Source organism: Dromaius novaehollandiae, chromosome 7 (genome assembly GCF_036370855.1).
Source record: "Dromaius novaehollandiae isolate bDroNov1 chromosome 7, bDroNov1.hap1, whole genome shotgun sequence".
Lineage (NCBI taxonomy): Eukaryota > Metazoa > Chordata > Aves > Casuariiformes > Dromaiidae > Dromaius > Dromaius novaehollandiae.
The window spans coordinates 31,309,680-31,337,098 of record NC_088104.1 but is presented as its reverse complement, the minus strand read 5'-3'; the positions used below and the strand labels follow the sequence as shown (position 1 = coordinate 31,337,098).

At 37.9% G+C, this 27,419-nt stretch overlaps 1 protein-coding gene across 5 annotated transcripts in view; it reads left to right on the top strand.

Annotated features, from left to right (window-relative positions):
- Positions 1 to 1,141: 1,141 nt before the first annotated feature.
- Positions 1,142 to 27,419, top strand: part of CALCRL (calcitonin receptor like receptor) — a 71,050-nt gene continuing 44,772 nt past the window's right edge. Inside the window, exons 1-2 of one of the 5 annotated variants that reach the window (XM_064515051.1) lie at positions 1,142 to 1,482; positions 2,474 to 2,659. The gene's annotated coding sequence lies outside the window, so the exon portion shown is untranslated. Of the gene's footprint in view, positions 1,546 to 2,473; positions 2,660 to 2,687; positions 3,963 to 27,419 lie in introns of those variants that run through there. The other 4 variants (XM_064515050.1, XM_064515052.1, XM_026110262.2 and 1 more) reach the window with 4 other exon arrangements.

Here is a 27,419-nt window from a genome sequence, read left to right as displayed (position 1 = left end):
AGGGTGAATACATATGGGGAAATAAATGGAACATATACAGGGAATAAATAGGGAATAAGAGAGCAGAATGGTGAAGAGGTCAGAAAGTAAAGCTATGCCAGTGTGTTACCGGGGACTGTGCTTGGAATTGACCAGAGCCCTTTCGTTCAGTCCTTTCGTTCTAGAATCCACCCCAGTTGCTTTGGAGGAGATAAGCCCAGTGCTGTGAAATTTCTCCCACATTGTATGATGGGAGCCAACAAGCTGAAGCAATGAAGTTACAGAGATTGGATGAGTTTCCACATATCATCTGACCTGCATGAACTCGGTATGTGTCCTTAGTCCAAGCAGATGGTGAAGCAGAGTACCTCTGAGAAGGAACTCAAGATGTCTTTTATTCAACTTTTTTTTTCCTCACATTTTTCCTGGTATGCCCTTCCTTTTTACTTTTACTTTCTACCCCTTGATTCTCCTCTCTTTCCATTTCTTTTAGAGCTAGCATTTCTCCCTGCATCTCCAATCCATCTACGTTTTCAAAACCAATGCATTTATTTACATTTTGAGAATGTCTTCATCTGTCTAGATTCTACCTTTCAAACATATTAAAGAGGATGTAAAGATTATGCTTTATGACTGGTTGTTTTGGTGTTATCTTCTTTTGAAAAAGAATGGGGAAAAATGAAGTGGATATGTATTGGAATATTTATTTAATAAAGTGGAATATGTATTTATAGTTGAATAAAATGGAATGTATATTTATAGTTATTAAGACTGCATAAATATACACTCTAATATTTTATTCTTAGGCATATATTAGCAGTCTCAGAGCTCCTGAGGTTTCCTTGGTTTTGATCCCATAATCTCTTTTGAACCTGTAGTGAGCCAAGCTTGGATGCTGTCAGCAGGATGCTTTTTCTGTGACTGTTTTGTCATTCATCGACTGTGTGTTAGGTAGGCATGCTTATTTTGTGTCAAGAGGAAATGGCGTACAAATAAGGTGCTCCCCGTATTTCTGGTCCTACGAATGGGGTAGAGGAAGCTGCCCGTGTCGCGTTTCTCCTGGGAGTGCCGCGGGCCTGAAGGTGGGCGCCCGCTCCGGCAGCGCGCCCGTGCCGCGCACCAGGTGGCAGCGCAGCGCCGCCAACCCGCCGCGCGGGGGCGCCACCGCGGGGCTCCGCCGCGGCCGCCGTAGGTGCGGGCAGCAGCCGCCCGGCGCGGCGCGGGGCCGTGGGCCACCCCGGCGGGACGGCGAAACAAGGCGCGCAGCAGCCCTGCGCTGGGAGGTGCCGGCTGTTGCCAGAGGGAGCTTTGCGTCTCTCCAGCAAGCAAGGTCGGGATGCGCGGAGCCTGCGGCCGCGGCCGGCAGCACGAACCGCTGCGCCGTGCTGGCTGTCCGGAAAGAAACGCGGGGAAGCACCGGCTCCTCCGACGGCCCCGTTATAACCAGGGGAGAGCGCTGTCATAGCCGCAGCCACAGAAAAGGAATTCTTATAGCTGATTCTGGTTAGTCTCATTGCTAGCAAAAATACGTTTATTCCGGAGCTTTTCAGAACAGATGAAAACGGGGTAAGAGCTGGAATTACGGTGGGGATTTTTGGCATTGTCTTAAGCTTTCTTTGGTTAAAGTACAGTCAGCGGTGCTCGTTCAGATCCCTTTTGAAGTGCTCCCGCCCACACTGTTGGTTACCAAGAGAGGCTGTATTGGTGTAATTTACATGCCTTTCAGCCAGAGGAAGGGGGAGTTAAAATAGTGTGGGGGCCTTTCTGGTCCTTGAAGTGCAAATTACACCAACTGAGATGTCTCAGGTACCTGAAGAGGAGGTGTAAGGAAGGCCCAATGACAGCTAAATAAGTAGACTATAAGAAAATTTTATTTGCCAAAAGAAAACCCCACCAGCCCAACTGCATTTTGCATGCCAAATCAAACTTGGCCTGTGTAATAGTCTTTCAGGCTGATTCAGATGTTGAGCTTGTCTTGAACATGTGTGCTTGGCTGGAACACATGGGTTATTTTCGAGGTTGCGGTGTGTTATGTACAGTGTTGCTGTCTATCTATTCTAGACCTAACTGGTCTAAAATAATGCAGCTGGGCTCACTTCTAGTGAAGTTCCACCACCTGAAGTGACACAGTTTATTTCAGAGAAGTTAATTTACTTAAAATTGTTCAAAATCAGATCTAATCCCTAGTTTATTTCTGTTTACATTGACAGAAATTTAGAGTGCCAGTTCTTAGTTCTTCACTGATTATAAAACTCGGAAACAATTCTCTTGCTGATGTAAGATCCTAGAAGCACCAATATTTGAATGTGCCAAATAAGTATTAAAGTCATATGCCTGCTCTTTTAGTGACCTTAGAGTGTGATTTCACAATTAGTATTGTCCAGTGACAATATAGATTTAAAGTATTCCTGGCCCTCTTTCCTCTTTTCTAATCCTTCCTGACCCTGGCTTTTGTTTTGTTTTGTTTTAATGCTGTTTTATTTTTCATTTTTAGAGAAAATATTTTCAATTGACAGACCAGTTCCCTAATCCTCCAGTTCACAACATGCTCAACGAACATTTCTGCTGGTAAAAGGAGTGGATGAGCAACGGGCAGTGAGGACCAAGCAAAAATATTTGTTTCATGAGCCAATTAAGTATTCGTGAATGCTGAGCACTTCCTATGAAACCCCGGCCTCAGGTAGGGATTACTAGTGTTAGGGGTGTTTAAAATACTCAAGCTTAATGCTCAGTGAACTCCCATTTGTTCAGCATGGTATTACCATGGGCACGCTCCAAGTGTCCATTGATTTGGAGAGCAGATTCTGACTGTTTATATCTGTCACAGATATCTGATGTACAAAGAGCAAGTGATATAAGTGCTGGCAAAGAAAAACTTTTAGGTCCTGATGTAAAATTTTTTGAAGCTACTGTAAAGATTTCCTTTAATCCAGCTTGTTTTCAATTATGTCAGTTTCCAAACTGGGCAGCTCATAATTGATGCTCTGAAATCACTGGCCTTTAAAAAATTGCATGCTAGAGCTCAGCAATGATAACAATGCTGCTGCCTTTTTTCTGCCCTTGATATTTCAAAGGCTATTTTACTTAAATACAATATTTTTTTCTTGAGAAAAAAACAAGGTGGCACTTCAAACTATGCACTTGCTTGAATTTGAAAATTGGAGTCTGACCCTTAATGCAGTTTTATATTTGAAGAATAGAAGTATTTCCCAGTATAGCTTCTCAGCATTTGCAGTATGGTATACGATGCAGTCTCTGCAGTTTTTGTCGAAGATGGATCAGGTCACTCACATTAAGGAGGAATGCAGCTATCATATATTATTTGTCTTTGAATAAAGGTCTGAACTGATTTACTTCTCTGGATCTAGTTTGAAGAGGAAAAAGAATCTTACTGGCTTGATTGTGAAAAGACAAGTTCTGTGGCCTCCTGTCAGACAGAATGAGTATTTTCTGACTCGTTTCAGAGCATTAGCTTTTGTCTGGGAGGGCAAGTTGCAGCCGATCTCGGAGAAGATGAAAGTAAACTGTCTCTCAACAGGAACAATGCTGTCAGATAGCACATGGTAACCATCAGCAGCCAGGCAGCTCTCTGCTCTTGTCTGGAAATACTAGGAGAGCCTCGCTATCCTGGGATATGCCATCTGAGAAAGAAAAGTAACTTAACACTAGATGCAGGCGGGGTCACAGTGATGTAACAGGAAGCTCTGATGTTTCGCTGCTGCTGCTGGTGCTGCTGCTCACTTACAATCTGACAACGCTCCCAACTCTGCCCAGAGCAGCTCTTCTCCCCAGCGCGGAGTCACCTCTCCCACTACAGCCGCCAGGCTCCAGTGACTGGATTATACCTAGGGGATCAGGCTGTAGGTCTCTTATTTGGCTGGGGGAGAGGGAAAGAAACATCTCTTTTCTCCCTCACTGAGAAGGGAAATCGAACTGTTTGTCTAAGAATTTATCTGAAACCATTTTCACCAGAGGTGTGTGTGGTGAGTACAGATCAAAACAGTTTCACTGTCTTATTTAAGTACAATATTTTTGTGTCATCTGAATGCATGTATTTTTAGATATACTAGAAGGAAGAGCTATGTATGTGTGTGCTTTTACACTAACCTCAGCATGTGATATGTAATCTGCAGGGAGAGAGGGCTGTGAGGAAAAGTCTTCGTTTATTTTTAGTGAGCAAGCTGATTTTATAACTTGTGTTGTTATAATATGTCCTTGAGGAAGTAGTCAATGGTAGATAGGTAGAAAGGGTGATACCCTGATCAACACTTAAAGGATTCTGTCTAAAACCCTAATAACAGCTCACCAAATTTTGTCTTTGCAGCTGGAGAGAATTAGAGGCTTATTGGTTTGAAAAGGGTCCTTAAGACCAATTCAGTAGAGCTGGAGCTCTTTCAAGAGAGGACGAATTAGGTGATAAACTGTTGTAGATTTTTCTTGCTGAGTATTCTCTTAATCTTGTTGCTGTTATTATACCGGAAAGAGATCCTATTTGAGTTATTTCATAATTAGGTTTGTGTGTCCTAGTTATAGGACTTAAAAGATACAGCTTCTCTTTTGTTTGGACTTTCTGTTTGCTTGAAAAAAAGTTAGCTTGAGTCTGAAGCTTGTTCGTGTGCTGGGGTGTTTCTGTTTGAGATTTTTCCATACGTGCGTACACCCCGAACTGATTTACTGGAAGGTAATTGTCGACTGTCCCACCTCCTTGAGAAGCTATTGTGGTGTGCACAGTGGGAAGTGTGTGATTCCCTGCCTTCCAATGTAAAGAGTTTTCTCACTTATTTCTTCCTTAGCTTTCCAAAGTAGGTGCAATATCCTCTGTTTTTACAACTATCGTTCATTATTATGATGGGACCATCATAATTTAGCTTCGCTACAGCTAGTTTGCTTATGTGTGTAAGTAAGCAATGGATACGTAGAGTCAAGAAAAGGACTCTCATTTCTGAAGGATAGTTAAGAAAGAGTATGGGCCATAACTCACACTTGGATTTGATCTGCAGTGATCCATTTAGTCATCTGTATATTTTAGAGGGGCTGAGATTGAACTAATAAAACAAATAGCTGAGGTTTTTTGCTCGCTTGCTTAATAAACTTAATCTAAATACATGGGGGGCCAGATTTTGCGCTTGTTACAACAGTACCACTACAGTATGTTTTGAGTCATATTGTGCATACTGTGGGATATTGTCATTCATTTGCAGTAATAACTTATTTAACAATTTAAACCTGCTCAGGTTGGTGATGTGCTGAAAGACTGTTGTGTCTGAATCTGAGGTCCTTTCAATAGATTCAAAGGAGTCACACTAGGTCTGGATAAATATGGATGAGAACAGGTCTGAATCTCTGTGTTTGCTTTCACATGACACACAGTGATATCCTGTCTGAAATGCTCAGTTAAAAATAATGATCTGTATTTCCACCATATTTACTTCTGGAGTCTGTCTCAGTTCTTGTTGACTTCACTAGATACAGGAGCAATCCCAAGCTCTTTGTCCTACTTTGAAAATCTGTAGCACAAAAGGCACTAAGTACTGGCACTAAGTCAAACAAGAGGACACTTAAAAGTGCTTGTTTTGTTGAAATGATGAATGTAGTAGATGCTAAATGATTTAGCTTCTTATTTTATGCTATTCTTAAGTAACTTTTAGGTTGTGGTGGGATGCCCTCATATTCAGTTTTGCTAGATATATATGTGTTTGCAGGATTGAGGCCAGAATCTGTATAATTTGCAGATTAAGCATTGACAATAACCAGATAACAATGTTGAACAGTTTGGCTTCAATTTTTAGTGTACAAAGCTATGCATGTAAATATAAAACATGGGTTGAAAGTTCAAAAATTGTATTATGTGAGTCCTGTTCACCTCAAATTTTACTGTACTCTGAATTCCTGATGAGCAAGAACCTTGCCCTACATTAAGGAATGTAATGTTTGTCCCTTTGATTAGACTTCTCCTGATACAAGACAACTGTTGAAGTCCTGGCCCAGTTAGAGGCAGTGGGAGTTTTTCCACTGACTGTCAAAGGGCAGGATATCCCTAAATGTGGGTATATTTTTATGCTGAGGGAATTATTTAATCTGATTACAGATATCATCCAATCATTGGTGTTGTATATCTACTGGCAGATATTTTGTGATAATTTCTATAATTTTTTGAATGCTCAAGTTCTTTGGAAAAAAATACTGCTATGAATATATCTTTAATAATAAAATGTATGCAGTGATATTTTAAGAATGTATATCTAGCTGCTTCTATAGTAAATACTAAACTTAATATAAGCTCTTTATGACAGAAATTGAAGGCAATTCTCCAGTGAAAAGTCAAAGCCTACAGTTAGGAAGGCAAAATAGAATTTCTCTTTAAGAAGTTGTTCCCATCTGTTCCCAATGTGTTTACAGCATTCTTGAACAAAATTCCTTCTGTGCTTCTGATTAGCTGTCATTTCTATAGAGCATATACACGATACTGGCTCTACATCAGTGTTTTGGTCACCTCTGCTCCAAAAGCGGGTGTAGTTATGTCATTGGGTTTCATATGTAGTAGTTTCCTTGGTTAAACTTTGCACTTACTGAAAACAGCTTCGTAGTTGCTCGTGTAACTGCTCTGTTAGTGGGAGATATTTTCGGTCTGTATAGCAAACTGGCAGAGCTAAGGAACTAACTATATCATTCATTCCCCTGTGTCAAAGAATGAAAGAATACTTGTATTATCAAAATAGATGTGAGTTGACAAACAAGTAACTTTTATGTGGTAAAATGAACCTGGAAGAGTATATGTGTTTGTATATGTAAAATTGTCTATATCGTCGTGACTTTTATTATTCCTAACGTATCAAATCCAGAGAGAATGTATACTTTTAACAAGACACTTTCAAAATAAATTAATTCTAAGCCTCTTTCTTAGTTTAGAAAACCATAAGTCACAAGTATTAATATTTTAAATTGAACACATTTGAATACTATTTTCTTTCAATATTTAAAAGGAAAAGGAGAAAGCTTTCCATGGGTGTTCAAAACTCATTTTTTTCCTTTGCTATACTCATGTTGGTAATGCTAGTGTGTTGATTATCTTTTATTTTATATTCTGATATTTTCAATGTAATATACTTGCACAAAGAGCAGCAGAAATTAGCCTTACAACCAGTGCAGTAGAATATAAAATGATCTTGTTAAATTTGTTTCCACTAGAGTATTTGTTTTTAGCATTACTTTTTGTCCTATTTTAGAATCAGGGGCAAAACTGGAAGGCCAAATTTTCACGTTTTCAGTCACAGCTTTGTTTTCACAATTATCTGTCATGCATATATGCCTTAGTCTCCCAAGCTTGTTTATACTGTTTACATTTTCCCAGCAAAGTCATTCTTTTTCTGCCCTAGTTCTGTGCAAACACTTTCAATCACTGCTGCAGTATATGCTGTCCAAAAGAACAGAAGTGATTTATTTAGAGTTGCTTTTCCTTGGAAAGATGAATTCGAAATGCATTTAGCTAAATGTAATACATTAAAAAAAGACTTTCCATAAGAAAAGCAATGTATTCACTTCAAGAGAGCAAAAACTGGTGTAGATCTGTAAATCTCTTTGAAGCTGTTATCTTTTAATAAAGCAGAGATATCACCCAAGACATTTCTGGCAGTTTTGGCCACTATTAAATTATAGCTGACTATTAAAATAGTAACTGAATTTTAGGAAAAAAACCAATGTTGTATTCCTGGATATAGGCCTGGAACCTCCAGGCCTTATTTAAAAAAACATCTCAACCAAGTTTAGTGAGAGTTTTGTTTAATGAAGCCCATGTCAGTGTGACTCCTTGTATAGTACCAAGGACAAGGAGCTAAACACACTGATTAGTATGTGGTTTTTATTAAACTTTTTTTTATTTTTATTTTTTTTAATTTTCAAAGAGGTTACCTCATATACTGTCGTATATGGTAAGCTGTTTTTAGGCTGCATGTTCTTTACAAATCCTAAAAACTACATCCTCTTTTCAACATACTCTTTGATAATTCCACACTTGAAAACTGTACATGCTTGGCATTTGCATGGGCATAAAACGTTACTGTCTGTATTAGCACTTACATTGTACCCTCCTTTTTTTTCCTCCCCAACCGTAGTAGTAAAATCTTAGAAATTAATTAGAATACATTTAGTATTATTTTGATATTGATAACGCTTATGGAGATTCATTAAAGGAAAGCAAAAGATGTACTGAAACTTATTTGTTCTATCCAAACTTGTTGGTTTTAGGCTTTAAAAATATTTTTCCTTTCAATGTTATCAGAAATGAATGTAGTTTGTTTCCCAGTTTTGTTGTGCTCTGTAATCCTCCCTAGATAGAAATTAAAAAAAAAATCAGAAATGACTAAGAGTTTTGACTATCAAGTTTTTTTTTTTCTTCCATAGTTGTAGATATCCACTTATTTATTGACCTAAATGGAGCAAAAACATTGACATTGTACAAACTTCTGTTACCAAAAGGGTGCATTTTTCCACTGATTGTCCTGAAGTGTTCTGCGTAATGGGGTCATTTGTCCTTTCGTCTCTGTTAGTGAAATCCAGCAGGTGTCACTCTGCGGATTAAAGAAGGCATATTGCCCAAACAAGGATAAATGCGTTTGGGAGACAGGATGTAGAATTTAGAAGTAATTCTTCTAATACATTTTTCCAGGATAACTTTTGAGTATATCATTTTTTATTTTTAAATGTCTTTTTTTTTTAATTACATGTTTTAATGTGTGTATTCATCTTTCTGTATATCCCTTTAAATATGACAAATGACATGTTACTGTTGGGCACATAATGAGAAGTTTTGCTCACAAGTGTCGATTTGGAAGCATAGGCCTGGGAATCGGTAGAATGTTGCCTTTATGATATTAAAAAATGTTTTTGTCATCTTTGGGAACCAAAATTATTCTTTTTGTCAATGGAAATACCAGTTGCACAAGTAATGTGTTTTCAGTTACAATGAGTGCAAGGAGGTGCTCCGCAGTAGGCTGCAGCAAGTAAATATATTTACTGAAACAATCCAAATATTGTTTTGTAGTTAAATTAGCTAAAATGGACATGATAGGTTAGTGATTATCGAATGTTCCACTGTAAAAGTATTTGGAGAAGATAAACTTTTCACATTCCACCAAGTTAGTCGTACAAGAAAGTTAATATTGTACTTTTTTGTAAACATGAGCTTTTTTTTTTTTTTTTTTTAAATTGCACAGAGTGTTTCCTCTATGGATTGGTAAAATGACATGATTCTTGCATTCTGGTGGATTTTTACCCCAAAGTATAAATGCATGTTCTGTGAATTCCATCATGTTTGGAATAGCAGTGTAATTGTTAACCAACTTCTGGGTTGCTAGAGGGAATCCCTTCTAATTCCCATACAAATACGACGTAAATGCTTTCTTGCACTGAACTGAATGCCTCAGCAGGCAGCTTTAGAAGGCAATCCACAAATACAAGTCTACTTTTGAACTGGAAAGAAGTTTTTTTTATGCATGCATGCGCGTGCGCGCACACACACACACACACACACACACACACACACACACATTTATATTTGTGTGTGTATTTTATTTATTTATCTATCTATCTATCTATCTATATATAAACTCATCTTGCATAATTACAGAACTTGTAACCTCAGGCCATGTTAAACAATCCCATTTCCTTTCTCTCACTTCTTTTGCCTGTTTAAGCCCCCATCCTGTTCCGTTTTTTATTATATTCCACTTCCTTTCCTGTGATGACTCTGAGTGAGTCACTTTGCCAGGCATTAAAAATGTGGCTTGACAATATTTCCGAAAGCTTATCCTACACTGGCTCATGCGGATGAAATTAACCTCCGCTGCCTTCTTCCTTTCAAAGAGAAGTGTTTGTCTTCACACATGTCTAGTTTCTTGGAAATGGGGGGAACGTCTAGCTTCTTGGAAGGGGGAGGGGGGGAAAACCTTTCCATAAATGACTGTGTATTGAAATTCATAGTCATCTTCCTTGAAAAGCTGCTCTTAAGAATGACAGAAGTGTACCATAACTGGATATCCAGATTGGTAGCCATTTTTTAAAATTGATTTACTATTTTGTGAGGAAAATGTTAGTTTAAAGAAGTTCAGGAAAGCCAAAATTAAGGTTCTTTCCTGAGTGCTCTTCAGGCATGCTCTGCATGGCTACTATTCTTCATTCCTTAATTTTTCAATTAAATGTGTTGTTCAGTGCATCATAATACACCAGTGGGCACCGGGATTAGGCATTTTTTCTATGTAACTAGCAGCAATCAGAAAAAGCACATGCTTAACACTAAGTGAGCACTTAAACACTGAACTAAACTGTAGTCTTTCTTGTAGTTATTTGCATGCCAGTGTAGTTGGGGATTTTGTTTTTATTTGGAGGTAGAGTGGGTAAAGAGGGATGATTTCTTTCTAGTTTTTCTAGTCAATTGTGTCTCTACGTGCATCAGGAAAAAAAAGCCTTTCTGTTGAAAACAAAAAAGGAAAATTACTGTCCCAGAGAATAGCACCTTTGGAAAGCAATGAGCAGATGAGAGTGAGCACTCCCGAGAAGGAAACTCTGCTGTCGCAGGGTTCCGGTTGCCCCAGGAAGCTGCAGAATCTCTCAGTCCTCCAACAGCTTTCCCTAATGAAGATCTGAAAGGTTACATCCCTTCTATCATTTTGTGCATGTTACGTTGTAAGAGTGATTAACATTGACACAAATTAAACACCAGTGAGAGAAGTAGAAATGGAAAACTTCACTTCTATTTCTTATCACAAGGTAGCTTTTATATAAAATGAGTAATGGTTGTAATTGGAAGACTAAATAATTCTATCTTGAGAGCGATCACTGGGTATCCATTTATATTCATTTGAATTTACATATGTAGTTTCTCATACTGGCAGTGATTAATTTCTGACCAAAGAAAGTGGTTTGGGCAGTTTTCAAGTCTTGACTGTATCATTCTTAGGTTGATAACAGTGACAGCACTGTCCTACAGGAGCCTTAGTACCCCCAAATGTTGGATGTGCTATCTCAGTCTCTTCCGAGATCCTAGTAAAATAGGTAGAAAAACATCATTCAGATGTTTTTAACCTTGTAGCATGAGCTGCTGGGGTAGCTGCTGGGCTTGTCATTTTTTTCTTTTTTTCCCCAATTGATTCAGAAAAGATTATACAAATATGGAATAAAGAAGATACCTCTTCTAAAAACCAAGGAGTTTAACTGGCCAGTTTTTATTTAGAGCTGCATAGATAACATTAATCTGCTGACATGCTAAGCTTTTCCTAGAGTCAGATTACAGCCTAGTGAAGGACGTGGCAGTATTTCAGGGTTTGTTGGATGGATGGCAAAATACTTGCACTGTCTCTGGGGGCACCAGAGCATGTCAAGATGTAGTACCATCGGTAAGATTAAGTGTATACAGTCAGAGTGAATTCAACATCAAAAGAATCCAGATTCAAAACAGATTTCAGGGCCCAATTGCCAAAAGCTTTCTGAGTCTCATTAGGCAAGGGAAAAAAAAGATACTGTTGAGATACATTTTATCCAATGAAGACAGACTGGCATGATAGACAGTTATCTGGAATAACTCAGCTTCCTCAAACAACACACGTTTGCCAAACCAAAGTGTTCAAAAATAGCATTATGCCATGCAGATTTGATTTAAGAAGTCCATAGAGTTTTTTTATTTTTATATATTTTTTAGCCTTTCTGTTTCCTAGATCTTTAATCACTTACAATTCTAAGCATTAATAACTTTTAAACAGTACAGTTTTCCAGCTCTAAGGCGTAGGATGCTCCTACTTCCTTGAACACTAATTCACAGTAAAATGATAAAATCTGCTAGCAGGGATGCTGAAATGATGGAAGGAATGACAAATGCACAAACTTAAAAAAGAAAATAAGTAATTTGGACCTCCAAATGTAGTTCTTGTAGGAAAGTAAACTGTGAACAAATCAGTAGATGGAATGATGCTACCTTTAGAGTGACCTTCTAACTGTGGAGACAAAGCTGAGTCAGGTATCCTGTGGTCAGTCAAAAGACATTTCTTTACGTATGTGACCACTTGGTTAAACTGAAAGATTCCTCTAAAGTCGAGAAATCTGTATTCATAGTTATGAATGTCATGAATTCACAGTAGGGTTGTTAATTTAATCGTCTATTCCGTATTTTAATTTGGCAACAAAAGCAGATGGGATGAGATCTGGATTTCGGTCCGTGATCTAGTGAAGGTACCAATAACTGCAGTCGTAAGTTAGCTCATAGTATCTTGCAGAGAGTGAAGGTGAAACATCCAATTGTCACATCTGAAAGTTGCTTATTAGCTCATCTCTTCTTAATCAGAGCAAGGCAAGAATTCTTCACATTTCTGCTCCATGATAATTTTAAATATACTGAATCTAAGACTCCATGATCTCTCAGAATTTCAACCTATGGTTTTCCTTTTTCATGCCGATTCTCCTTGTCCTTTGTTGCCCTTAGTAGGCAAAATGATTCTCCTATCTTCTCAGTGTTTACAAATCCTTCCAATCCTACAAATTTATATATATATATTTTCATTTAATTGTCTTAGCTAAGTTACGCAAATATGTGGGGTTGTTTTGCAAGGCTCCACATCCAGTTAACAGGCCACTCAAAACTCTTCTTGGTTTGCCACAGTCTTTTTCTCACCTTTGTTATGTGCCATGATTTGTGCACGTGCACTATTACATTACATGGGTTCCTTTGCTGCCATGCATCCACAATTAAAAAAAAAATTGCTGAATGAGAGTAATAGAGAGGAACAATGGCTATTACAGGATGTTGAAGACAGGGTCATTACAGTATTTCTTTCTGGGCAATCTTGTTATGAACAAGCTACGTATTTACCAGCTTGCTTCATTTGTCAGCATCCTATTATTAGCGTTCAAAGGCTAACACCGTCCACTTTCCAAGGAGTTTCAATTTAGTGAAATTCAAATTTTATCTGCTATTTCTGGAGAAAGCTGCTTTTCAATATTTATAATGAATTTATATGTTTTATTTTAAATGATTAGTACTTATTTATCATCTTTGGTAATGAGGCATAGGGTGGATAAAGTAATAAGAGCCAGGAAAGGCTTCACTATCAAACTGCAAATTAGATATAGTTTAATTAGCAAAATGGAATCACATACGGTTAGGATGGGCTGTTGAGTTTGAGTGTCTAGATATTTATTTTTTTTAAATTTTGTTTGTTTCTTGCAGTTTCAAAAGAAAACAGCTTATTTGCAGTGCTGTTTTTGACACACAGGGTATCCTAATATTCTTAGTATGGAAAATATATTGGTCTTTTTATTTTTTTTTCTTCCAGTCATTTTCAACATTGGGATACCAAAGGATCTGTTAGATGTAAAAGGTGAAGGTAAGAAGGCCACTTAGTGGGCCTTTGAAGGAAGACTGTTTTTGTGATCTGTGATAGCTGAATGACTCCCACAAACGGTCACATTTGCAACCATTTAACAACTTGGTTTCCAGATAATCTGAAATAAAGAGGCCAAGCAAGGGGATTCAGTCAGCTCTGGGAAGACCTAAATTTGGGATTGGACTCCAGGCATTAGTAGAATAGATTAGAAACCAATCTACAGGGATTTTGAATTCTGATGAAAACTACAAAAGTTTTCAGCAGTGTATGAAAATAGCTCAATCCTTAATTGAGAAACATCATTTACTGAGATGTGAAAATGGTCTTGTTTGTGTTTTTGGAATAAACACAGCCTAATTTGGAATACTGAACTATATTTGTGTAATAGAGTCTAAGGAATGGAAAACTAAGGGTATTGTAGGTCAGTACTGAGGTCAGCAGAACTGTGAGGGGCAGTCTGTCTGGCAGCTACATATCTCACCACATGTCCCAGTGCTGCTTTCTTTTGCATGCAAGGACAAAGAGGGGCACGGTGGGTGGAAATCAGCCACTACATGGACATCCATGTGAATCTGGTTCTTGCAGAATACAAGACTCAATGTATTAACTGGCATGAATTGTCAGTGGATGAGATCTGAATTAATGCTACACATCAAGAACTTTTCCATACTGTACACCTTTTGTCTGGTTTGCCAAGTGGCTCACTGGAAGGTTGAGACACCACCTGTTTTTCTTCAGCTCTCCTGTGCCATGTGGCTTTTGAGCCTTTGATCCTACAAAATGATTAAAGCTACAAATAGTACTTACACAGTTCCACATACTTCGTGAAACTATATGGATGATACACAGAGTATACAACAAGACTAAAGATTTGCTAAATCAGCAACAACTTTAAGGAGGTTATAGGTGGAAAAAAGCCCTAGTGTCTGGGAAGACAATATCTGAGAAAGTACATGTTGGAGAAAATGTTGGGCATAGGGTCCACACTACTACTACTTTTGAATTGTGAGACTTAGGGGATGCTCAGTATTTACCACTTTAATTTACCAATCATTTACCACACCTAAAGTTATTTGTATCTGTTTAACAAAGAATATTAATATGTTGCTTAGCATAGGAAGGGGAGTGTACATGGCTTAACTTAAAAATGAAGCAGCTAATTTATGGCACTAACCAATATTTCTGTCTCAGCACACTAGTTATGTGTTCCTCTTAAAATACCACATGATCTTACATGCATGTATGTAAGCAGTTTTTTTGAACTAAAAAAATCCCAAGAAATAGCTGTGGATTGCCAGAATCCATTTGTAATTTTTTTTAAGGAATACTTGAGTACTCAGAACATGGAATATGTCAAAAGGATTACATGTAATGATTTTTAAAATCATTTGGGTTTTCTTAGAGAGTAACCAGTTGCAAGAACACTGAGCTTCTTGTGTATGTGTCATGTTACTAGGAATGACACCAGAATTTCTGCTGGCTAGCTTTTTTTTTACTGGGATAACCTATAACTAATTGCTAAAGGTCTCCCTCTCCCTGGACAGACTGATACAGCTATCGTCTACATAGGCTTGTAGCTTATGCTGTAGCAACCTGTGCTGTAGAAATCACTGATTCATATTAGATTTCCCAAGGGGACAGTGATCATACTGACATAGATCATAGTAGTTACACGATTTAAGCATAGATATGAAGAATGTACTTTCACAGAGAATACTGTTGGAAAATTTAAAAAATGTTCTTTCTAAAAAGTGAGACAAAGAATTTTTGGATTTTTTTTGGCATTGATTTATTTTATCAAGTTGCTGCTGATTTTGGAAATTAGCTTTATACATAAAACAATGGCAAGGGCTACAATTATTTTTACTAGTTTAGCTAATTAAAAAAATCAGTGAGTCTAGATTGTAAGCATACTCTGATAGAATATGAATTAGTTCCAGTCCCATAATGGGAGAGGAACATGGCTTGTCACAGACGGACAGTTGTTTCCTGACATTGGGCATTTGGTCAACAACTTCCAGTGTTTAAAGATGTCACAGGTCATATGGATTCTGTGTGTTTGTGGCCTTTGGGCTTAACAGGAAGGTCACTGAGTTATCGAGCAACTGCTGTCTGTTTGAAGAGATTCAACAGCCTTTCCTGCCCGGCTGTTGGAGATGCTTAACTTCCAGAAGGAAAACAGTGCTGCTCCAGTGAATTTGACAGTATCTTGATCTTGTTTGCTAGCTAAAAACAGTAAAAGAAATATTAAACATTACTTTTATTTCATCCTAATTTCCTTTTTCCACTTGTTTCTATAGGCATTGTTTTCAGCTAACATAATCTCTGTGAAGCGACCTATATACCTTGGCTGTATTTTTTTAAGCACTCTGAGTCTTGGACTGCCACCTTTCCAAAGCTGTCTTTATCCCCAAATCATTAGGAGCAAGATTCCTACTTCTCTGTAACTCTCAGAAAGAACTTGCTGTGCTTCCCACATAGAACCTGAAAATAGGTAACACCACGTAATCCCTCCACACCAAACCCATATGGGTGATACAAAGGCTGGTTAAGCCAGAATCCTTCTTTTCCTCAGTAGACCTTTTGACTTATTTTGTCCTGATTGTGTGAGGGCATGGTTATCTGAAGAGCTATTTCCAAGTTATAGCTCTTTCAAAGAGGTGCAAGATATGCATGTGGAAATGACAGTTATGTGCTCAGTTGCACAATCAGTTGATATAACTACCTCTATTTTTGTAGCCAGCCTTAAGGGATAACTAACACAGAACTAGACTGTTTTTATTTTATTTCCAAAATGAAACAAGAATGTTATGATTGTTATGGAGAGAAGATCCCTTTTCACAGCACTTCAGTCAGTTCACATTTTTGCAAATTGTGAGTAAGGAAGGCAGCCTTTACACGTCCTGTTTTATTTACCACTGAGATCTGTAGGCTGCAGGAATCTTGTGTGTGAAGTCACAATTGCACGCGTAAGAAAAGGGATGAAAAAGCTTGACATTTATTGGAAAACCATTTGGTAACACAAATAAAACTGTGACATCTGTGAAGTGTTTGTTTTAAATAGTACCAATTAATATTTTTTCAGAACTAAAAGGGGGAGAAGAGATTTAAATGAAATCAGGAGAGCAGAATCGTCTCTCGTCTTCCCCAAATTTCACACTGTACCACACTGCCCATTGGTAAGGAATGGGGAAGGAGTTTTATTATTGATCACTCTCTTTTTAAAGTTCACATGCTTCTGCAGTTCCTACTCTTTTGCTGGAGCTGGAATCAAAGTACCAAAATACTATGGAAAAAGGCTGCTCTTGCATTATTTCTGGCAGGCTTATAACCTGGAAACATCTAGAATATCACCAGAAAGCCAGTTCTCACAAGATTCCCATCCAGATTTCCAGACCAAGAAATCCATAACGTTATCCAAAAAAGTATCCAAAAAAGTAGATACTTATACAATCACAGCAGAGTTTGTGGTTGGGTTTCTTTTTTTCAGTTCTTCCCTTGTCACATTTTATGTAGAGGTTTTGCATAATTTTTGCTGTTTCCTATTCTTTCATTCTCAGCAAAACAGCTGTGTAAGAATTTCCTATTGTCCCCTTCCCATGCTAATAGCTTTTTTTAATGCAAATTAATCATTCTCTACTCCATTAGAAATAACAGTGTCATTTTCAGTGAGCAACAGTCTGTTGAATGAAAGTGGAGTTTGATGGGAATTTTGCAGTCCACCTCCAGAACCTGGTCATATTTATTTTCTAATGATGACTGTATCTCTACTGAAGATTAACCTAAGTTAGTGGGTGGAAGATGTTTCTTCTGTGGTTAGTTTCAGGTAGATTTAGTAAGGAGTTAGCAATTTTATTGCTATATCAAATTCTCTTAACTAACAATTTTTTCCTAGATGTAAATGTTACAAAGTTTTCGGCACATTCAACTACTTTGTTCAAGTAATACTCTAGAAGTAAAATACATACAAAAATAACTTTGTAAAACCAAAGATCAGGCTGTTTTAATGCTCAGCTACAACAGTATTGGTGCAACAGGCATCGTGGACAAGCAACTACTTTGCTAGCTTGCATAGGTGATGCAGTTGTTAACGCTATTGCCCTGTTTAGTATTCGTCAGTAATTAATTCCATTGCCTGAAGAGGAGCAGTCAGGGACCATGTTATCACTCTAGCAGAACCCTGCCAAGCAGCTGGTGCCATTTCTTGTTTTTGTTTTTTTTCTCAGGGAAGTAGGATTGAGCTCACCTCTCATCTCTCAGTGATATAAATCAGTAGACTCTTTCATTCAAAGAAAATCACATTTGACATACATTGCTTGTGTGAGATCTAACTGGACAACTATATGTTATCCAGTGGCCACTCCCATTAATGGTTCATTAATTCTATATTAGTCAACTAGTAAGATATGTGTGATTTAAATTTCATTTCTGACAATAGCATCGGTATTCTCCTGAAATATAGTTTGGTGATCATGTATGCTTAAATTAATCTGCTTAGGGGGAGGAAAAAGATTTCTTTGTTTGCATGATAAATATGAGAGGAAAAAAATCCTGGCTCAGTCCCACGTGTGACTACAGAATAGGCACTCTTTTAGAATTTGCCATCATTTAGTTGCATGTATTTTCCTGGGGAAAGTGTACCTCTCTGGCATCTATGTACTATTGCAGCTGCTACAAGGAAGTATTTGCATATAGGAATAGTCTTTGTAAGATTCCTTTATGATGTGAAAGATTTATGAAAATCTATAGACTGTGAACAAGGAGGGGAAAATCCAGCGCTTAGTAGACTGTTAGTGCTTTTTGCACTGTGCAAATTTTTGCTATAGCATCTTTGTATCACCCTTCCTTCAGCAAGCTTTAATGAGTTTAGTTTCAAAACAGTGTTTATTAGATAATTATTGTGCCTATGTATACACTGTTAGTAATATGGAGAAACCTGCTTGCTCTTGAAAGGGCATTAGGTGTACAGAAGGGTAGATGGCTTACCCACAAGTACCGTTGCTTATTTTGATGAACTAAATCTGTTCATCAATTCCTGATCCGTGGGCTCCAGACTCAGCCCCTTCCTCCCTGAGCTGGACTATTCTGTATTCATACAGAATAGAGCTTCATGTTGAATGTGTTGAATATAAATTTGTACAGAATCTTTCTGTCCACTTAGTGTGCAGATCTGCTGTAATAAAAACCACATGCCTCCAAACTAACTCAAGTCACAAGTCAGAGAGAACTTGCTACTAAGGGTCTGTTCTCAAGGATGAAACAGTTTAGGTATGTGCTTATATTTGTTGATAACCTTGATTTTGTTTTGCTTTGCTCTTAATCTGTGAATTGGTTCCTGGCTATTGCACCTAAGTAGCTTAGTTTTCACAAATTTTAAATAGTTATCAGAGAACTTATATAACACAGGGACCAGAAATTTGCTGGCTTAAGCAGTTTCAAGATGCCGTTGGGCTGTATAGAATTGCATTCGCACCATGCAACTGCAGCTGTAGCTTGACAGATGCTGTAAAACTGCCAAACCTATAAAGTCTCCAGTAAACTAAAGAAAATGTGCGAGTTTGTTTACACACACTGGGATTGATCCTTTTTCCCCCCATCCTCACCTTTCTTCCAGTCCAGATGATTTTCTTCTAAAGAGTTTGGCTCCCTAACAGATTCTTCATAAGGCCAATTAATGTTGTTGTGGAGACAGATGTTTTTGATTTGTTAGGAGTGACATGTTGTTTTCAGGGATCAAAATATCACAAGGATATTATATTTTTGTCATGTAACTCATGCTTTTCATTTATTTAAGACTTTATGCCATTGTCACAGGTTTAATTGGACTGGGACTTTACACTCTAAATGAAGGATTTACCATCTTGAATCAAATCTAGGCCAGCGAGCTTTAGTGTTCGTCTTTTGACTTCTGCCTGTACCCTGTGCATGATGCTTCCTGAAATGAAAAACAAAATTGCTTCACCTTACGGAGCTTAAGTTATTTTTGCGTGCTTTGCATAAAGAAAAAACAATTTTTCCTTGACACTTTCAGGAACTTACTCATTACTCTGAATCCTGTGCATCTTTATCTAACTACAAATTTAACTAACAATGATAGTATCATAATATTACCCAGACTTTTATAAAACCTACTGACTGCACTTGAATGAAAGATCTTCTGTGTTTGTAAGTTGCAGAAGCTAGCTATATGCAGTGCTATATAAAGTAACGTAGTATTTTTTATAATTATCAGTCATTAATTGTGTTGACTTCCTCTTCCTCCTGGAACTCGCACAGAAAGGAAGACATGTTTGTGTTTTGTTTAAAGCCTTGATCAACAGTTGCTCCCTAGAACTTTCTTTTTTACTTTTCTGAAGTTTACTTGCTCGTAACTGGAATTTGTTGTCACAACAAAACTCATGTTTGCCAGCTAGACAGTAGGATTTTTAAGCTTCTGCTATTACTGTCCTCTAGGAAAGGTAACAAAACTTGTGTTGAATGGCAATTTGAGCATCTAGCATTATTCAGGACAGGATGAAGTCCCACCAGTGACTCTAGTAATCTCACTCCTTCCTGCATTAGCATGAGAAGAGAATGGGATTAATAATATTATCATGTAGCATTCTGCATTTTAATCAGCTCAAATGCCCACAATATGGTAGTTACACTTCAGTGAATGTTTTCTCTCATGATGGCCTAAGGGCCACTGGAGCATGGAGAAGAGTAAAAGAAATTTAATCACAGTTCCTGTAACGAAGGACCTTTGCAGGGAAGAGCCATGATCACATCCAGGCTTCTCCTGGGCCAAGGGAGCTAGCAAGCCATGGAAGCACTTGTGGGGAGTAACACTGAAAAAATGAAATATTGAGCAGTGGATTCTTAATGTCTGATCAGACTGCAAGCAGAGAAGTAGTATGGGGGAATGATAAATGCACAAAGACTTACCTTTTCAAGTGTCTCAACAAACTGCAATTAAATAAGAAGACCTCAGTGAGAATTAACAGTCTAAGGTACCGAAAGTGATAGGACTTGCAAACAGATTTTAATAGTTCTAAGGAGCAATGAGCTCTTTAACAGTTGTGTTGGAAATAAATCGTGTTGAGCGTTAAGACTTGCCTTTAGACATCTTACATTTTTATAGCTTAAGCAGTTTCACTTTCTTCTATAGTTTTTAGTAGAAACAAGACATAATGTGCATATAATACTCAGTTATTGAAGCATTGCACCCTTGGACACAAATGCAGTTGATGTTGCAGAAGTATAGCTCTGAAGAACAAAATTCTGAAATTCATAGCTCAGAGAATAGCTCTGTGCAAGAATTCCTTAGTTATCCCCGTAGGATGTGGTAGATATAGCTAGGACGAGGAATGCTAACAAACCTTAGGATGTAGCAGCAAGTACGTCATAACTGCTTTTGCCTAGAAACCAACCCAAATCCCACAGCGATCCGCTCCACCTATGTCACAGTCCTGTAAGGGAGGAAGGATGTTGCTTAGCGAAACACACTTGAGCCATTTTATGACAGGAAAGAGCAAAGATATATAGCTTTTTGATGAGAATTTCATATAAATCAGAAATCAGAAATTCTTTTTGCCTTGAAGCCTAGTACAGGTTATCATAAAGAAAATTTTATACAGGTCAGATGTGAAATACAAATGATATGGAAGTGAAAATACAGAACAGACTTTTCACAGCCTGAGTAAGATAATTTTTTGGTCCCAAGGAATACACAAGAATTACACAGTACGGCTGTCAAAGCTAACTACCTGAGCATACTGGAAAAAAAAAGTTATACAAAATTGTAGTTTGATTTTTATGGAATATGATTTTATAGAGTATGACCCTAGTACATAGACCTTAGCACCCTTCATAAATAAAACAATTTACACAATTAAAATATAATTATGTGAAGTCTTCATAGGCACAGAATGCAGTTATAGGTGATACCCATACTACAGTTCTCACAGTTTTAGCTTTTGGAGGTTATATTGGGCTGAGGCTCAGGATGGCCCTTACTGCTTTCAAAAAATCTCTTAGATCTTTAATTTCCAGCTGAACAGTCACCAGAAGTCTATAGAAAAGACTTAGAGCAAAACTTAGACCTAATACAGCAACACAGATGCATTTTTTTTTTAATATTAGGTCTGTTTGGCCCTTTCGGCTTTTGCTCATGTGATGAGAATGCTTTATTTTAGAGAATATATATATATATGTTTCTTTTTCAAATAAGGAGATACAGTATTGTCTCTAAAAAGATATATTTCTTTTAGGCTCTTTTGGGGAGTAGAGAAGGTTGCTGGTGTGCTGTTTTTATAAGATTATCCCTTCAGAGCTATTTTTAGGGCTGACTAGCAAAGCCCAGCAGTGTCGATTGCAATCACAGAAGCAAGTTTCTAAGCTCAACAGATAATGATACTTCAGTAAAACGAATCTTTGTTGTAAAAAGATGCCACCCTTTTCTCCAGCACCTCTCTGTACTTAAGACCATTTGAATCTTGTGGTCATTTACGCTCTGAGAGGAAATGTTTCTTGCAAAAATGACTCCGTATTTCTGCATTTGTTAGTGTTTCTGGTATACTTCGTTTAAAAAAGTAGTCTATATAAACAGGACGAGTTAAATACAGCGTGCAGTACCTGTCTGTCCTAGTGATTGTTTTAATACTTTACAGTTGCTGGAAAACTGCATGAGGTACGTTTCCAGCGTTCCTCCAGCTGTCTTCGGACAACCATGCAGCGATGATGTTTCAGCTCGTTTGTTAGGATCTCACTCAGAATTTCCACAGCGCTCTGCTGGCCTTCATTGGGGTTTCTCTGAAAATTTTCCTTACTAGTTTGCCCCTTCTTTGCTCTCTCTTGAGGTGATTCAGTCTTTAAATGTGACCCCTTTTCACACCACCTCTTTTTTTGAGGTGTCTGATTCAGCTCTGGGCATGTTACGATTTAGTGACATTAGTGAAATTGCTGGGAAACCCAAAACATAACCATGCTTTTTTTTAATACCTCATCATATTTTCATTTTTGTGCGTTTGATTCTTTTGTGTGTGGTTTTCTGTTTTGTTTTGTTTTCCTCTCCCCACAAACCCGACATCTTTAACGGGGCTCCCCGCTTCTTCGGCCGATCCGTTTCATGGAGGCCATGAACGCAGGAGGGATCTGGAGCGTTAGGTGCCTGGGCTGGGCGGCAGTGTGGCAGCACGCGGGCCTGGGCCGCAGCCCTGGGGGCTCGGCTGGCTGAGAGCTGCCGCTGCTGTGCGGCGTGCGCCGGGGCCTCAGGGGCCGCCTTGGGCTGCCGTCTCCTATCGCCTCCGGGAGTTTCAAGAGGCCCTGGGGGCCTATGTGCAGACAGCTGAACTGAGCTTTTGGTCTTGGTCTCTCTCTCTAAACCATTATACTTATGAAAAACACTTTCTATGCGTGTGAGGAGTAATGCTGGCAAGATTCAGCACATCCATAGTTACCTATGTGTGTTGGCAGTCTGGTACCTTGATTTACGTGGAGTTTATACTAGGGATCGATTATGCTGCTAGCAGTTTGTAGAATAACCAAAATCAGAGCCAAAATGAGAGTTTTATTTCAAATGCTTTTGCATATTCGTATGTAATGATGGCCTTTTCCTATTATAGAAGATCAATTGAAATGAAAGGTTTACTATTTCCACTACACCAACAGATGCTGTGAATGTCCCCAGTGTATCGTTTAGACAGAAAAACTGTTAATGATGTAGGTATTTAAAAAGCTAAAATTAGCCTCTGAAGTTAACACCCTTTCAGTTCTATTGTTTTGAGTGCAGAAATTTGAGAAATCCTTAGTGTATTAGGACAGTTGTAAACAAGCTTCCCCAACAAAAGGACTGTAAAGTTTGTTTTTCAAAGTGACTCTTATTTTGAAAGAGCACTTCAAAAGCTAAATGAAGACTTAAAACTTATGTCTGCAGCTTTTTTTGAATTGATATTCACTCATGATAAATATCAGATACTAGTTTATGAATCTCCTGCAGTGTAACATGGTTGTCTAGCTCTTACATATATTATGCATAATATACTAATGTGAGTTATATTCTATTTTTCATTGCAATGTTTTTCACATTTATAACCAAGAAAAATGTTTTTTTTTAAAAGTAATAATGCTTTTCTTATGGTTCTTGTCTTTTCTTATCTTTCTTGTTCTCTGGCACATGTTTAACAGGTAAGATTGCATCTTTGCAGTAGTTCATTCTGGTGCTGTAATTACATCACTTATAATAGGAAGTAGGAGAATATCAGGAGTTTGGTGCTGTCACCAGGTGATTGCTTTAAAAATCAAGAAGTATTTAAAAATAATGTATTTCAGTTCTTTTAATTTGTATGGGGTGCTGTGGAGGTGCATTCAGTGGATTCCCTTCAGTCACAATGTCTTGATTGACAGCTGTGATTGCTGTATGATTATGTATCTAGGCACAGGAAATTTTTGATTCATCATGAGGCTGTATGGGAGTAATGAAGGCATCATGAAAGTCAGGGTGACTATAACTGCCAGATTGTTAAAACGGTGAATTTAAATCAGCTTTATTGATGCCTGTATATTGCAGGTGACTGTTGTTTACTGGAACATAGCATTAGTGATTCATTACATTTTAGTGATTCATTACAAGGTAGCTCGCCCTGAACATCAGTTGAAAATTGCAGTTAGTACACAATGGGAAGGTATAGTCATTTGGTTATCAAGAGCTCGTTATGTAGGTCATGATTAAGAGGGCTGAAAAAAATCGCATCTACATCACTATTATATGCAATTCAAAATGCTGGTATTGCTTTATAGTCAGTTCAGGCAATTTAAAGTCACTAGGTATCATGACCATAGGTCATATCCTGATCAGTCAATATGAATAATGCATTAGACATATATGAGTGTTTTTTTTAATTTAGTAAGCATAATTATGATTTCACTAGCATCTTTTTAGGAGCATTAATCTATTAACCAAGGGCCAACTGATTGTTTACAAGGTAAAATTTGTTACAGCTTGATATGAGTAAGTAAAATTGTATAGCCATAATTTTTACAGACATTAATAAGAAAGAAAAATACAATACTTCCTTTTTTTCTGGATTGGGTAAGAAACATTAAGATAGCTGGAATAGAAGAAAATAGTCTAAGAAAGATCAGAGAACAGAGGGGACTCTGTTGCAGGAGCGATTATCGGTAATGTAAAAGAGGATCCTGTTTTGCATTCTGTTTGTCTGACAAATTTGAGAAACAATGTGTCAAACAAAGACAATAGAATAAAAGCACTTAATGTTGTAATGCTGAAGTTAATCTTCCAGTAGGAGACAGAGCACAAAGCACTAGTAAACACTGCTGGCTTGGAGAAAATAATTTTTTTAAATCCAGAATTTCTTGTTGTCTAGGATCCATGAGGATTAATACTCTAGGAAACAGACACTTCTGTGCTCCAGGCATCCTTTTATAAATATTCCCAGCCAGGGTTGAAATGGTTCAGTGTCTCTTAGTTGTTGCTTGAATATATAATAGGCCTTCTTATTAAAACAAGAATAAGTTTGTAGGCACCCCTTCTTGAATCCAAATTAGAAAAAGAAAAAGTACTCAGAAGGTGCATCAGTTTGTCACAATACTAAAAACCAGAAAAGCATCCTGTACCCTGGACTCTTCCGTGATACTTTTCAGCATTTGAACGTAGTAGAACTGGGCTGAGCTGTGAAGATAGCATGAAACACCTCTCCAGTCCACCTCCCTGCATTTTACTATTTCTTTAGCTTTAGATACCTTACATTATTTTCACAGATAACTGAAGCTGGTTCCCCTAATCAAGTTGTTAAATTACTGATTGTAGGTTGTTTGTAGCTTATTAGGAAAATTCATAGGACCATGGCTCACCATCCTTGCTGAGGGCTTCCCTGCCTGTAAGGGATGGTCGGGAACCTCCTGCTTCTGGCTGTCACTTTTCCTGCGTGCAGCCTCCCAGTCAGGCTATAGGGGAGGCCCCATATAGGAGAGACCCATACAAAGTCCCATGACAAAGGAGGGCTACGATCAGCCTGACTGAACTGTGCTGATGACAGCAGCTCGGTGCCAGACCCCTTCCTTCCCAGTCAGTCATAAGGCCTGTGGGCAGACTGACTGCGCATATAAAGATTGCCTGTACAGAAAATACACAGTAAGACCTGATTAGGAGGAAGTGAAAGCCTTGGTGCCATTATCTTCTTCTCTTGTCTGCGGAGACACTGGCAGTCAGTGGTTTATCCTGTGGATTTAAGCAGCTGACTTTATATTCTCATCTAGAAAAAAAAGGGTTGTATGTTCTGACAGAACACGAGGGAGGGGAACGTGTATTTTATTTTCTGTGCTTTGTAGTGCTTGCTTTGTGTGTTAGAATTATTCTGTGTTGTCCCTATAACCATTGCATATTATTTTTAATTAACACTTGGTCTATTTTAACAATGGTAAATTGCTTAAATATACTTTTTTGTATTAAAATTGTTTTTAAAACTGACATTTTAAAAGCGGAGCTGAAGACAATGTTTTGATTACCATTAAAGTCAATTTTAATTACTTCTTTATCCATGGTAAGTATACAATAAGTATAGTATGAAAGACTGCAGACTTCTATCACTGCCTTGCTGTTGCACAAGAAAAGGTTGCTGGTGGTGTCTGCCACTGGTGGTATTTATTACGTTTTCCTGAAATACTACTGTGCTATTTGGAAGCTGTGATAAAGCAAGTTACAAGTTGTAGGATCATCACTAAATAATTCATATATTGCTTGTGATAACTTTTCCTTGCTGTAATCTTTGAGGTGAGTGTTTAGAATGGGTAGCAAGAGATGAGAGAGGGATTGAGCTGGTCTCAGCTTTAGGTAATGATTAGCTCTTGGTAACAGTGTCCAAACTATACCCTGAGAACAGAATTTGGGTCTGAGACCATCTTACAAAAAGGTAAGTACCGTTATAGATGAAAGACTGGTGTAGAAAATAAATGACTGATAATTTCTTAGCAGAAATAGTGGATTATATTTTCCTGAAGTTTCATTTGTCTGGGTTTTCTCTTACTTAGGACAAGGACTTCTCTCTATTTGCAGTCCCTTTGATGACAGTTCCTACATAGGATAGCAAATCCATTGCTAAGTGGATATTTAAATCTCAGACATGACACAGCAGGCAGTGTGGTGATGGGCAAGTCACTTAAATTTTGTGTTGGATTATCTCAGACACATGAGGGGGTTATAAGCTGCTTATATCCTTCAAAATGGTTTTCAGATTTACTTGCAGGTTTTTGTAGGCCTCGCTGAAACTATAAATCAGAGTAGACTGATTCTAAACACTCCGTTTCTCGCTGGTATTCTCTCCTGTAGAGAATAAAAGTCATATATGTAGTAGCAGCTGAAAGACACTTAGATTCGCAGGACCGTCTGTCAGACATTAAACTGGCTACAAGTTACTCTTACGTTAGATGTCTCATTAAGAGCCAGCTATTGCTTCAGCATTCCGGCACAAAACTCCCACCAAAGTTAGCAGCTGACTGTAAAGTATCAGAATCAGTATGTTTTAACTATCTTATTCCCATCTTCCCTCTGTGTTCTTCCTCAGTGCCTCTCTCTGACATTAAAGAAAAAACTATATATATATTTTGAAGGGTTTTTTTGGATTTGTTTCTTGTTTTTAGAACTGAACCCCTTTTCTCCACACTGTAATCCTTCTACATCCAGTAGCACTTTATAGTTTCAGTAGCTGATTTGGCATCTGCATTAGGATCAGTTTGAATTTCCCATCAGTTTGATGGCCTGATGTTCAACAGATGTTTTAGGGTCATCCTCACAGTAATATCTGACCCTCTGAGGTGACTAGCCAAGTGGGGTTCAGAGTTCAGCTCTCTGGGTGATAGCCACTTTAGATTTAAAGTTTTCATATTCCTTAAAAACACTTGTTTTGTCAAAGGTTTATTTCTCTTCTCCATAACCTTCTAAAGTGACGTAATGAGACAGAGCCTGAGGATCAATAATGGCTTCAAAGTTGAAAGTTGTCTGATAGCAACATCCTGGAAATGAACTTAGTCTGCGGGTTGCAAATGACACTGATTGAGATCTGAATATCTCACAGA